Below are 15,282 nucleotides of genomic sequence, written 5' to 3'. Positions count from 1 at the left end.
CAGCAATGACCCCATACAAATTGGGGGTGGGAGGGAGCTTCAGCCCTCCCTGCCTCCTTAAAGGCAGGACCTCAGAGTATGGCTGCTGTTATAGGGCAGTAACCTGAGGGAAGCGTGCAGGTCCTGATGAGTGGTGGAGAGTGGACAAAAAAATAGTTATCAGTGGGCAAGAAACTACCAAAAGCTCTGAGGCTGGATTGAGCTAATTCCTGGAGTGACCAGTAGGAGGTGCCACAGCAGTGAGTCATGAACTGGGGGATGGGAGTCTTGGGACTGGGACAATCCCATACAGGTGGGGCTGGGTGATCCACAGCCAGACCCTTTCACCTGCCTGGTGATTCTGTCTCTTTTTGTATGTTTTTATGAGAAGCAATCACATTCCAGGCACATCCCATTGCCCTGGCCCAAACCCTAACCTTGCTTTAACCAAATGTGGTTCTAACTCTTAGGCTGTGTCTACATTGGCACCCCTTTCCGGAAAAGGGATGCTAATGAGACCAGTCGGAATTGCAAATGCCGCGGGGGATTTAAATATCCCCAGCGGCATTTGCATGAACATGGCTGCCGCTTTTTTCCGGCTCGGGGTTTTTCCGGAGAAAAGCGCCAGTCTAGACGGAATCTTGCGGAAAATAAACCCTTTTCCGGAAGATCCTTTATTCCTACTTTCAAGGGTTTATTTTCCGCAAGATCCCGTCTAGACTAGCGCTTTTCTCCGGAAAAACCCCAAGCCGGAAAAAAGCGGCAGCCATGTTCACGCAAATGCCGCGGGGGATATTTAAATCCCCCGCGGCATTTGCAATTCGACTGGTTTCATTAGCATTCCTTTTCCGGAAAGGGGTGCCAATGCAGACACAGCCTTACTGTTTAGGAGACATTCTTGAACAAACGGGGAGAGAGAGAGAAACTCTCTCAAATATATAATAGATATTCAATGCTTAACTCCTGCTAAACATACATCTAAGATGCAAAAAACAAAACAACAGTAAAACCTAAAAGACCCTGTGGCATTGAGTCTTAAATCCTGGGTCAGTTGGCTCAGGCTCATGCTACAGGGCTAAAAATAGTTTTGGAGCCAGAGCTCTGAAACCTGGTGCAGGAGGTACAGTCTTCAAGCCCAGGCTCAACCTTACCTGGAATAGGTATATTTTAAGCCCTGTGACACAAGCCCTCTGAGCCTTAGTGAACTGAGTCAGGCTTTGAGACTTGCAGCTGGGGAGCTATGTGTGTTTGTTTTTTGACACGTAGATGCATCCTAATGGGCTTGCAACTCAATTCCTATAGCCTGCAATGACCTACTTAAAAAAACCTAACATACTGTCGGAAACTACGGAACAGCAAAAATAAAGGGGGAACTGAACAGCTTCTCCTTTTCAACTGGATCTTGGACAATAAAAGCGAAGAAAGACTCCTTGAGCCAGACTCTGATCTCAGTTATGTTGGCTCAAATCCACTGACTTGGAAGTTACTCTGGTTCTACTCTAGCATATATGAGATCAGGCTAAGGCCCCATCTCTTAATTCAATCTGTGTTTCTTCTAAGGAGTCATCTTTATTGAACACCTGGGAGCATTGTCGTCAGACAACATTACTAGAACCACCATGGCGCATTTTATAAACCAACTATTGGAGGGTGAGAGAGAAATTACACACTAATGCCAACACACCTGAACTTTTAAGAAGCTTGGATCAGATTATACACCAAAAATCCCCATTTAAAACACTGTATGCTTGTTTCATTCAGGTCTTTACATGGTACTTGTGAAACACTGAACATAAACTAAAGGAAAAGTTAAAATGAATAAATAAAGTATAGGACTGGCTCCAGAGAATATCCCAATGATAGAAATAGAGAGTCTTGAAGAGCTGCCCTCGTATCTGTATCAGAAAAATGCGGAGTGTGCTACATATTCTACTGTACTGTCCAGAGACTACACTAAAGTACACAGCAGATATGAAAGTACACTAAGGACAGCGATTTAGGCAATGGTCTGTTTTTGTAACTTGATTCTATTGTATTTCACACTGTGGAATAACCAAAGGAAGAATTAAAAAAAAAAAAAAAGAAGACAATTTGCTGTTGGCCAAGAATAAACGCTGATAAATTAATGCTAATATTACATACTCCAGCCCAAAAAACCTAATTTTTCCTCTCAGGTTTCTTTGAGAGTGGGGAAAACCTCCACAGAACTCCTGGGTCTAAAGAAGACTGGTAAGTGGCTGCAGCTAAAGATTTACAAAACTTAGCCATTTTACTCTCGCACGCATGCAAATGTAGCCAGATGTAAATAGATGGCGACCTACCAGCTTGATTTATAGGGAAAGACAGTAATGTTTTAAGAATTTAAAGGCCTATTCTGCCCCATGCTAAATGCCCTTTGTGACATCTTGACAGCACAAAGGTGATTCAAAAATGTGCTAAAGGGTCATCTAGGGATTCCCCTTTCACAGGAAAATCCCCAAATGTGTTGGCCCCTGGAGCGCCAATTGCAGAGGGTGGGAGAGGGTCGAGGGCTTGCACAGCTCTGAAGGGACTCTGGGAATCCTTGCCAACGTAACTGCCCCTAGGACTACTCTTACTTGCAGCAGGGGCAGATGAGCTGGGGGATGATAACGGAAATGTGTATTAACTCCTACCTTTGAATACGCCAGTTGTGTCAATTGCAGCTTTTGGGATCCTAAGCATTGAATCCTCATGGTAAGCAACCTGTTTGCTAACAGAGATCAAGTACCACAAGAAAGTGTGCTAGGGTATGTCCTTGCTTAACTACTAGTATTGGGATGAGGAGCAGAGCAGAGTGTGGTGGAGTGGGGCTAGAAAGGGGACTGGGTGATGATTCAGTAATTTTCACAGAATAACAAAATAAAAGGGCGGTAGAACTGTAGCATGATTTACTGATCCAATAATAGCCCACGAGCCCTCTGAAATAGACATCTGCCAAACTAAATCTTGGATTTAATTTTAATCCATCTGACTTCCTCTGGATTTATCTAGGGCTTTCAAATAAAGAGAAGAACCCGGGAATTCATCAAGAAAGAATGTCATTTAATTAATGTCCTCATCTCCCTTAATAACATCCTTCACATGCAGTCTCAGAGATGGCATTTAGCTGATACTGTGATGGGAGTGACATCATCTCCAAGTAAGTCGCTCTCTAACAGTGCCCAAGCTGCTGCATTAATGTGAGTTTCAGCCTGCGCTGATTATTTCTCCCATTGCACCACAAGGAACCTGGGCATCATTCTGTATCCGAAAGACAAGCTGCAGAGGTAAAAGCAGTACCATTGCAATAGGTTGAAATTGTAAATTGAGAAACAGGATCATTAGAAAAGACCTCTTATCATTAAAGACCTTTGTTATAGCCCTGCCATTAGAGTGATTTGGATGGATTTCCATTTGGATGGATGTTCTCTTTACTAGACTAACTCCATGACTTTTTTTAGGGGAAAAAAAAAATAGACTGCCAGCTCTTGTTTTATCAACTGGGACAAGTAGAAGTTCCCTTACACAAAGCACCTCTTGCAACCGATTGTAAAACACAGTCTCAGCTTTACTATTCCATAGAACTAGGCAGTTTAGTGCTCTTTTTCATGCTATAAACAGCTGTTGTAAGCTGAAATGGGAAAATATATAAAGAGCTTAAAACTGTAGGAAATCATTATCAAAGGAAGCTAAGCCTAAATCAGTTCATTGCATTACCAAATGCATCGTTTTAAACTTAGTGGTATAAATCATTCCAGTTTCAGGAATCTAGTATAGTTGCTTTATTGTCCTCAAATAAATTAAGCAGCTATCACTTGGACTGGACCTGATCAGAATCTATCAGGGAAAGGGATTTTTTTTCTTCAGAATGATGAATCTACTTCATGATCCTGAAGAAAACCCTTAGTATCCTGTGCAATGTTTATTCGTCCAAATAATCCCAATGAAGTTAATGGGAGTATTACTGTACTTGTAAGACTGCATCATGAAGCTCTCCATTAATCCACTGGTATTTCAAAATGGTGTATGTGGAGGAGAATGTTCTACTTTTGCAGGTCTCCTGTGCAAGGTATTGATAGGTTCTTGAAGCATGAACATGATTATATACACTAAAACGGATGCAGAGAACCTCCGACATGCCAACCGCACATGGCTGGTCAGGGTTAGGTGCTGGCGGGCCACCAGTTTGTTAATCAGAGAAGCAGCAGGCACAGAGCCCCACGTGGCTGTGGTTCACTGTTGTCAGCCAATGGGAGCTCTGGGAAGTGGCACCCAAATCTATCCCAAAAATAGATGGCTCACTCAACTTCCTGCAGCTCCCACAGTCTGGGAGAACCAAGGAGATAGAGTATCCCTAGTAACCTCTGGCCCTGTGGTTTCGATGCTCACCCAGGATGTGGGAAATCCAGCTGTCTACTTTGTATAAATAATTGCATGTGGCTGGTGCCCTGGAGTTCTCCCCACCCTGCCCTCTGGACTAAAACATAGGTGAAGTCAATATAGACTGGATGAACAAAATGATCATTCTATATCTGATTTATCAAGTTCTCATCCTCAAAATAAAATGTATACGATGCTTTCAAAAGATGAGCAAGGAAGCTTAAATTCACTACTCTACTCGACACTAAAAGAATGGACTGAATAGAGACTCGGGACATACGATTTATTACAATAATCTGTAACCCGCAATTCCCTGATTTTTGTCCTAACTTTGCAGAGGTTTTAATGGGCAACTTTAACTTAAATGGTCCCTTACACAATGCTGCGACACTGGGAGTACCTGGTCTGATAAAGAAGAGCTATGTGGGATTCAAACGTTTGCATCTCTCACCAACAGCAGCTGTCCAATTAAAGATACTGCCTCACAAAAGAAGTTGGAGACAAGTCTTTAGGAGATAAAATTAAACGTTGTTTTGTGTGTTTTAACAAACCTAAAGGAAATGAAAGGCCAGATTCACAAAACTGAGGTGGCAGTGGTCCCCTTCCAGCATTTGGCCACATGATTTGGGCACTCATCTGGGACATGAAAGACCCATGTTAAAATCCCTGCTTTGGAATAGGGACATTAACCCCTTCCTTTTCTCTCCAGTTGTATGACACAGCCTGACTCCCAGACAATAGGATATTCTGGAGAAAAGCTCTCTCAATCTTTCCTGTTGAATTTGTTCCACTTGGTATAAATAAATATGCCCAGATGTAAATGAATGGGACTGGAAACAATGAGTTCCTGGCTACTCTGCAATACGTGAACTAACCACCAGGCTAGAGTGTCCTTTCTCTGGTCCAATAAATATTGATTATTTAATTATTTATACAAAGTAGACAGCTTGAATGGGAGAGATCTGGTCCAGAATAGGCTTAGGATCCAGGCTGAGGGTCCAGAATGGGCTAAGGGTCCAGAATAAGCCAACTGTTTAGGTTGAGGGACAGCACACTCAGCGGAAGGGTGCAAAGAGGGGTTCAAAGTCCCTGCTCCAGAGCTGGATTTCCCACATCCTGGGTGAGCATCCAAACCACAGGGCCAGAGGTTACCAGAGATACTCTAGCTCCTTGGTTCTCTGAATGGCACCCAAATCTATCCCCAAAATTTCCAAATATTTTATTTTGGACAGTTCTGCAGGAACTGTTTGGACATTTCCAATTTTACTTTTTTTCTGTTGATCATCACAAGTTGCTTAAAAAATACAAAAATAATACAAATTAACAAAATACCATTATTTGACCCTAATCTGTATTTTTTGTATAAAAAAACCAAAGTTTTGGCTGAAAACTGTCACCCAGCCTGAAGTTAGATCACTGTGACTGTGTCTAGACTGGCCAGTTTTTCCGGAAAATCAGCCGCTTTTCCGGAAACCTTGCCAGCTGTCTACACTGGCCGCTTGAATTTCCGCAAAAGCACTGACGTCCTACTGTTAGAAATCAGTGCTTTTTGCAGAAATACTATGCTGCTCCCGTTTGGGCAAAACTTCCTTTTGCGCAAAACTTCCTTTTGCGCAAAAGGGCCAGTGTAGACAGCTGAGATTTGTTTTGCGCAAAAAAGCCCCGATCGCAAAAATGGCGATCGGGGCTTTTTTGCACAAAATCGCGTCTAGATTGGCCACGGATGATTTTCCGCAAAAAGTGCTTTTGCGGAAAAGCGTCTGTGCCAATCTAGACGCTCTTTTCCGAAAATGCTTTTAACAGAAAACTTTTCCTTAAAAGCATTTCCCGAAAATCATGCCAGTCTAGACGTAGCCTGTATGTTTGGTTACTCAGCTACAGAAAGTTGTCAAGTCAAGCATTCAGAAATTAAGAAATGCCAAAATTAAGGTTTATTATGCAACTGGCAAAAACTTTGTGTAGAGAAGCCCTTCACAGTGAAGCCTGACTGTATCAAGCTCCTCTTTCCTGTAAGAGGTTGTAATAGTGACAGTGAGGAGGGAAGAGAGGTAGTGCAGACATTAGAATAATTTCTATAGCGTTCATCACCAACGTGGCAGATGATCAGTGCTGCTTGCCATAAGAATTAGCACATCCTTCATGAAGGTGCCCTGGTTAGTCTTGTCCTCTGTCCCCGTGAAGAAAGCTGATCAACATTTACATATATTAATTAGGCCTCAACCTCTGGCTGTCGTAGGTTTTATGCCTTTTCTTACCGCAGATATCACCTGGTGGCTCTGTTGTATTATGTTCCAAATGAGCTCTGCTAATAGAAATCAGAGACAAGAGGTTCTAATTCAATTAATGGTATCTTGAAAGTGCTATAAAATAGTCACATTTCTTTAGTAAAAATCAAACTGGTTTGCAAAAATGTAGAAGATAGGGGAATCAGTTCACCTGGCTGGTGGTATGTGAAAAGACTGGTCACAAAAAGAGGGGTTATAATTTCAAGGCCAACAAGGACAGAGCCGCACAAGTACACAAAGATCATTCCTCATCCAGTTTGAGAAAATAGGCTGACACCAAATTGAAGAAGTAAAAATAGGCTGACACCAAACTGGTGGCGCAGGGGGTAGCCGTGAGATTTTGCTTAGATTTGGGCAGATAACAATAATGGAAACCTGGGCTCTGAATGTGTGATAGAAACTGTGGTGTGCACAGGAACTGTAAATAATGGCTCAAAAGCAACAATTTTTAGACCCAATATAACTACAATGGTCAGGGTTGGAGGACTTTGAACTGAACAATTCACCTCAGATTGGATTACTATACTGCTTACATAATGGAGATACACCTAAGGCAGCTTGGTGGAGAATGTGGCTTATTTTTGTTAAGATGATCAGGAACAGGTTTAAGATAAAATAATGAGAACTGGAATAAGTGGGGTTGCATCCTTTTACCTAAACCGCAGCAAGCTACTGTGCTGACAAGGCCTTATCTGCCCTCTGGAGGCAAAATAGAGCTAGAGGAATGTCCTTCCAAACATGCTGCTGAAATTTTGGCCAACATCAGCAGTCCCTTTCAACTTGAGAAACACAAATATACAGTAAACAATACCAGACTGTCCCTTCCTTTTAATCTTCTGTTGAACAAGCTATTTAAAGATTAAGTTGCCAGAAAAATGAACAAGAACTTTCAGCACATACTGTTCATGGTAACAGGAGGAGGAGCAATGCTGATAGCAGCTCGGTGCAATTCCTGGTGAATACTAAACTATGCTGTAGGGGACCAGTGGAGAAGATTCTATTTCTTGCTCTATCATCATCACAATAAATAGTAATAAATAATAATTAGCATTTAAAATTATTTGACATTCTTGTAATCCAAGGATCAGAAAGCAATTTTTATAAACAAAGCAGCACCCTCCTTCGCCTCCCTCCCCGGTAAGGTATTGTTAGTACACCCAAGTTACAAAGTAAGACACAGTGAGCCTGAAATGGCTTCTCTAAGGCACAAGCCTATGGCAAGTGAAAGGGATCAGATTCTCAGCCAGTATAAATTATTGTGACTCCACTGACTCAAATGATTAATGCTAGTTAATGTCAGCTGAGGAGCTAGCCTTGAGAGACAGCTGCATTTACCCCCTCCCTTCCGTCCCTAATGATCTAAACTCTGGGACATTTTAACAGAAGACGACCAATTCTTTGTACATATAGTTTGATCTACCTGAATTGCAACAGAATGCAAGTTAAACTTAAGTGGGTGGAAGTCTCCTAATGGTCACTAGTAAATAAACTATCATAGGTGAAAAATGTTAGGTTAAAATTAAGTCTGAGCTAGTGTTTATATGTCTAAATCAGCCTGGCCATCCACTTCCAATAAGTAAAAACATCTGTTTTATGCTTCTGTGCATGCATAAAATTCAGAAGCAATTAGTCAGATTGAACTGGTGCAGATTTATGAACGTTTTCTTAGACTTTTATTGCACTGGTATAAGAGAAATGTACCAAAAGCACTTCATGGTGGCTTATAAAACTTTTGAATTGTATTTATTAATTTTTATTTCTTTTCAGTGCCCACCCCTGCTTCTAATATGGCTGCAGTAATATAACGAATCATTGCATAATTAGAGAAGATACTGGAGGGATTTGCCTAATTTGCAGATAATGTGAGACAGAATATTCATGGCTTCTAAACTTTTTACAGCAATAAGATATGGTTTTATTGCGATCTTTGTTGCACTCTGACCTAGTTTTTTATATTTCCTACAGTTAAACTTTAAATGAAAAGGCTGACAGCTCTCAACCATGAATTCTGTTGGACTATTATGTATGTGATATCTTTAGCTGAGGAAATGATCTGTGTCTGCTACTCTTTAAATGTGTTCCATATGTGAGCATGTGTAAAGAAGCTCATGATTGCACAGTTGGAAGTACTGGGAGTGGTCTGAATATTCATACAGTGATATATAACCCCCGCTCAAACCAGATTAGCATTCAGAGAAATTCCTGTTCGTGGAAGGAAGGATTACACTGACTAGACATTACTGCAATCGAAGTGAGTGATATCTAAGAATTGAATATGACAGAAATACTGACTTCTCTCTCTTCTTTTCAGTTTTCCTTTTCCAGTCTTATTCTTCCCCCTTTAAATACATTACTGCTAGGAGCTATATTTTCCTGCCATACAGCAGGTATTTAACATGTATCATTTTTGCAGTTTTGGGAATTTGATCCAACACAGAACTGAGGGATTAATCGTGCTAGCTAGAGTCGGGTATACTAATTAGTTATGTGCAATGGTTCCTATATATCTATTAGCTTGTAAGTGTATCTCAAACATAACTGCAGTATACCAGCTCTTCTGCCTTTAGGCTTCTTTTAACTGCATATTGCACTGAACTGCCTGGACAATCTAAATTTATGAACTGTAGTTAGTGCCAAAAGGCAATGTGACAGCCTGCTCAGGGAGATAGCATCAGTTAAATGAGGAGGAACGGGGGCTATTTGTATAGATCCATTTTGATAGTCTCGATGCTTTTTGTCTAATAAGAGTTAGAGAGATACTGTAGAAGAGACAGACACATTTAAACAGAAAAATAACACATCAGCCTGAGAGAGCAACTCCCATTCTGAAATAAGTTGTTTCTGAGCCTTTTATGAAATCAAAATAATATTCTTTTATAAATAAAAGCTGACCTTCATCTGTATAAACAGAGTGCTGGAATAATTTGTACAATAGCGTTGCTGAAATCCATTGAACATATTTGTAAACCCTGTACATGATGGAAATCAGTTCAAGACAGAGGTGCTGCCACACCACTGGTTCCAGCACCTCTTCATGTAACCAGCCCAAAATCAGGTTAATGTCAAAGGAATTAGCTGACTATTAAACAACACTAAGCAGTACCTTTGGGCTTCATACTGATTGTTTTCTACGCCGTCCCCTCTCGTCGTTCATCCAACCACACAGACTTGTATCCAATGCAGAATTATTATGGAGAAAGACAAATAGAAAATATAATTTATGTTAGCCGTGTTTCTTTTCTTTGCAATTCAGCCATTGTTATTTCAGAATGTAAATAGATTTTTTTTAATGTTCTACGTCATTTGTAAATATTTGCCCTGACTTTTATCTGACACCTACCTCGATTCAACAAATACACCTGTGCACAAAATCCACATGAGCAAATGTCCTCCACTAATAGCCACTTTCATTTTATAGCAATAACTTTATTGTGCAATTTAACACAAAAAACATTGCATATCCTTAGCCAGAAATATCCTGCCATTGCTTTCTGTGCACTCCAGTTTTACATTTCTGAAAACTCTGCAGTGTCAGCAGCCATTTTGTACTGATTTACTTGCTGAAACTTTTGCAAATGAGGTACTTACTCACTTCTCACCTGGAGATTATTCATTATTTTTCTTGTTCGTAATCTAAAATAAAATATATCTATATATTTAAAATATGCAGTTCCTCTTTGTGTACAGCAAAACATAACACTTAAATTATATTTTTATCTCAGATGTTATATGGGGAGAAAGATGTCTTTCAAACTAAACACACAGTAGATAACACCTACAAAGTGGTTCTGTACAATAAGTTTAGTTTCATATTTCCAGGAAAAAATGACTAGTTTAAGGTTCATGCTTCAGCTGAGTGAATATGTATGTGATTCATTAAAATCATTGCTCTGGGTTGGGGCTGGGATGAGGGGTTCAATATACAGGCTGCCCCCAGGGAGAGAGGACTACCCCAGCTCTAACTCCTCATAGCAGTTCCATGCCAGGTGAGAAGCACCTGTCCATGGCCACTGTAGGTCCAGCAGAGAGAATTGGGAGAGGGGTTCATATCCCCTGGCCAGGGCAGATCCAAGTTCACCTGTCCCCTGTAATCCCCAGTCAGAGGCTACGTCTAAACTGCCGGTTTTTTTCAAAAACCCCGTTTCGAAAAAAAGCAGCGGCCACCATTATGCAAATGAAGCATGTGATATTTAAATCCCGGCTTCATTTGTACTTTCGATACGTCTAATTTACATCCCTTTGCCAACAGAGTGGTGTAGTGTAAACACAGCCAGAGTGAGGAATGCAGCAAATGGTGCACTTTCCTCCTCACTCCCTGATGAAGGAAAACAGCCAGCAATGTTCCCATATGAATCAAGGGGGGGAGCTTCAGTCTGGCTGGTGGGAGGCTCAGGGCTGAGGCAGTCCCAGACTGGGTGATTCTGTCTCTTTGCTATATGGTTTTATGAGAAGCACTCCTGTTCCAGGTACATCCCATTTTCCTGGTGCAACCAAACCCTTATGTTGCTTTAAGTTATCATAAGAGGAATTTAGTGGTTTTAGCTCTTTATTGTTTAGGAGTAGTTCTTGAACATTCAGACACACAGATGCAGAGACAAATTCTCACAAATATATACTATATTATACTATATATGTAGCGCCCCCTCTCCACCTGGTTACCTTCTTTAAGGCCAATCTGCTTACAGGTTTTGGTGGACAGGTCTGGGTTCTTCTGGATCCCGCCACCCACTCAACTTTATTTTTTCCAATGGATTTATTTGGCGGTGCCTCCACCCCCCTCACTCCTTCCTGGCAGGGTCACCAGGGCAGCTTGGGCGGAATATTCTAACCGAGGGAGTCCCTCTATAGGGGGGAGAGATAGCTCAGTGATTTGAGCATTGGCCTGCTAAACCCAGGGTTGTGAATTCAATCCTTACATGGGGCAAAAATTTGTCAGGGATGGTACTTGGTCCTTCTGTGAAGGCAGGGGACTGCACTCAATGACCTTTCAAGGTCCCTTCCAGTTCTAGGAGATAGGCAATCTCCATTAATTTATTTTATTTGCCAGATAGTTGGAGACTCCCAGAAAATAACACAAACACATACACTATAATAAACACAATTATATTAAACAGGAGACAAAAATAACAGAACAGGGTAGAACACTATTTTTAGGGTCACCGGTGCCCAGCAACTGTAAGGTCAGTGTCCTGTTGGTACACGTACTTTGTTGGGGCCCTTGATGACTTATGACCACAAAATTCGTCTCTGCAGTGGTTTAGCAGTGGGGCTGACTGGGTCCAGTACAGCCCAAAGGACTCCCAAGTGGGAGAAGGTGGTAAATCCCTCCACAGGTTTAATATGCAGCAGGTAATAAAATCACCAAACAAATTCCCTGACTGACTAACTAAAAGATGGTTCACTCACACGCTCCATGAATGAGCCTCAGGTTCAGAGATGACTCCATCACTGCAGAGGGGCTGGTCTCTTCTGGCAGGGATCCTCTTCAGGAAGGAATCAGGCTGCTTCGGTCCCAGAATTTCCCCTCACCACAAAGGGGTGCAAGGCTCAAGGTGCAGGCCACACAACTGCACCAAAATTCAAACTATAATCTCCTACCCCAGCATTCAGACACACACAGCAGGCAGCAGCCCCGAACCAGCAGACAGAGCAGAGCTGACCATGCGGTGACTGGTCTCACCCAGGGAGCCGGAGAGCCAACTCAGCCTGGCTGGGGAAGCCTCCCAACAAACTCCACAAACTGGGAATCAACAGTGGAGACATAAAACCCAGCTGAGGGATCCTGCCTTCAGGTCCCTAGAGGCTAGTTCTCAGGGGGAACCCTGCATGCAGGCCTGGGGCTTACTAGCTCCCACACAGTCAGCCCTCCCCTTGCCCTAGCTGGCTCCAGACCCCCCCCCCCGCACCATGGCTCCTCCTTCCCCTCCTGAACTCCCTGGGAGGGGCATCTCACTCCCTATGGGTTGCCAGGCAGACTCTGTCCCTGGTAGGGAGGGGGAGCCAAGGCAAACTCAGAGTGCCTCTCCCTGAGCTGCCAGCAGACAGAGCCCCAGGAATCTAAGTAATCTCCTTGGGGGTTACATATATATTATACTATATATATTACAAGAGGCTTCACTCACTGAGGTGATTCAGTTAAAATTTCCTCTTTTCATTGCACTGATTACTAGATAGCCTTCATTCTTATCTTTTGTTTGTGTTTTCAGTGAGGAGAAATTATTCAATATAATAGGTCTGAGCCATGTGGGCATGGAACCTGAATAACTGCATACATTGTCCATGATGCCCTTTTCCGGAACTCAGTATTCCCACCCTCTTCTTCTACTCTGCAACATATGCAAGGTGCCTCCTGGCCAGAGAGTCTTGAGCTCTCCCCTGGGTGTCAGCCCAGCCAGATGCAGTGTGGAAAGAAAGAAAGGAGCTTGCCAGCCATGCTGTTGGTAAGCTGAATGATCCAACCAGGCTTGTTCTCTGCACAGTGCAGAGACGCTCTGCTGGGGACTTCCCCCACTCGCCAGATGAGTGGCTGGTGGAGGAAAGATCCACCCAGTCGTAGGACTCATCAGTACTGATGGGAGGGGAAGACAAAAAATACAGGACAATTTGCCCATTTTATTTAAAAAAAAAGGAGGGACCCCTGCAGGGTAGCTTAAGTATAGAACTGTCCCTTTAAAACTGGACATCTGGTCACCTTAGGTATAGAACTTCTGTATAGCCATTCACAGATCTCAAAGCACGTTACATTACAGCACTATCCTCACTTATATGACTGACTGTGCTGGACCATTACATTACAGCACTATCCTCATTTTACAGCTGGAGAAACTGAGTCACAGACTTGCTGTGACTTGCCCAAGGTCACCCAGTAGGCTGAGGATAGCAACCCGTTCTCTTGAGTCCCAGTCACCCTACCTGAATTACTTTTACAGAGCGTCCTGTCTGTGTATAATTGGTTAAAGTTGATTTAAAAAATAACAACCTAACTGCACATGAGGGTGTATGTGAAATGAAAACTACATTTATTGTCTGGGACACATTTATTTCTCCTGCATCACTGCAAAATGCACACATTGCCACTAGGTCTGTGTATCTTCAAATCACTGCTCTTATTAGTTGTTTCTGCTGCCTCTGAAATTTTCTATGAAGTGACGTTAGATATAATCTATCAGTTTAGTATTATGTATATTTGCATCTGATTTTACAAGATAGAGACTTGTTTAAGCTTGAAACAAATGTTTCTCTGCAACAGGCTAAGCTTATGTAATCTTCCCATCTGAAGTAGACTAGGACTGCAATTAATCTTCAGTTTGGTCCAGACTGACATTTTATGATACATTTACTACTCAACATTAATACTTTGATATAAACCCATGTCATTTTGCCCGATTATATAAAGAGGTCTGTGGAGAAGGCTGGATTTGGATCAAAATGTGATTATGTATTTACGATGGGCAATCACTCCCCTCTGCTGGGAAAACAGGTACAAATTCATCCATCACTTATATGACTGACTGTGCTGGACCATAAATAAAAGATGGCAGCTTTCTGGATATTATCAGCTAAGGGGATTTTATACATGACATCACTCCTAGGAGAAGACCCATACCTCTGACCTCATATAGGTCCCAATTTTATCAGCAGAGAGATTATTTATTTATTTATTTAAATAAGTTAAGGTGGCAGAGTTAGAATTTTACTAGTAGCAGCTAGCCAACAAAACACTGCATTAGGAGGCAGATAGCAGACTTACTCATAGAAATACTAATTTTACAAGTGCAATTATTTTTCTCAATACTCTGGCCTCCTGCCTACCAATGATTAGTGAAGGGAAAGAATATTTATGTAGCCAGGGGTGTATATTTTGTGTCATATTTGAATGAAAATGAATATTTAGAAAGGGGGGAAACTTCTTTCCCCCGTATCTCTTTTCTTAATCAACTCATTTTGATAACATTTGAAATGAAGTTGGTGTTTTCTTTTTTACAGACCCCTTACATTGAGAGGATCTAAACTGTAGCTTAGTTGGTCTATAGAAGAGGTAGGCAATAATTTTTTACTGTTAGGGGGGCCACTCCAAGAATTTGGAAAATGGTTGGGGGTCGCACTCTTCCATGATATTAATGAAGGAAAAGTGGGGTCTGGGATGGAGGTAGGGTGAAGAAGGAAGCTTAGGATAAGGGACTGGAGTGCAGGGAGGAGTGGGGTCTGGGAGGTAGTTTGGGTGAAGGAGGCCATTGTGACCTAGGGCAGGGGACTGGGGTGCAGAGATTTGTTTTGTGACCTAGGGGAGGGGCCCTGGAGTGCAGGAGTTTGGGTTGTAACCTAGGGTAGGAGGGGATTATGATCTGGGGCAGGAGACTGGGGTGCCAGATCTGGGAGGGCATATGGGTGCAAGAGGGAGCAGAGGGTTTGGGTAGTTGAGTGGGAGGAAAAAGAAGGGTTGGGGTGCCAGAGGCAGGCTCTGGTCAGACTTACCAGCCAGCAGCTAAACCAGCTTGCAGAGCTAAATGTTTACAGAGCTTAAAAAGTTTCTGCCAGCCAGCCTACCCTGCGCCTACACAGCCATGTGTCTGTGTGAATAACTGAGCTGGAGGGAGGGGGGCGTGGTGTTTCATGTGCTGCCTGTTATTCTAACAGG

The 15,282-nt window shown here is 42.3% G+C and overlaps 1 protein-coding gene across 1 annotated transcript in view; it reads left to right on the top strand.

Moving 5' to 3' along the window:
* Window positions 1–8,777: 8,777 nt before the first annotated feature.
* Window positions 8,778–15,282, top strand: part of HPGDS (hematopoietic prostaglandin D synthase) — a 67,791-nt gene continuing 61,286 nt past the window's right edge. Inside the window, exon 1 of the mRNA XM_006111950.3 lies at window positions 8,778–8,895. The gene's annotated coding sequence lies outside the window, so the exon portion shown is untranslated. The remainder of the gene's footprint in view (window positions 8,896–15,282) is intronic.

The sequence above is a fragment of the Pelodiscus sinensis genome, chromosome 5, assembly GCF_049634645.1.
Source record: "Pelodiscus sinensis isolate JC-2024 chromosome 5, ASM4963464v1, whole genome shotgun sequence".
NCBI lineage: Eukaryota > Metazoa > Chordata > Testudines > Trionychidae > Pelodiscus > Pelodiscus sinensis.
Note: the sequence above shows the minus strand (reverse complement) of the source record. Positions and strands in the feature narration are given on the sequence as shown.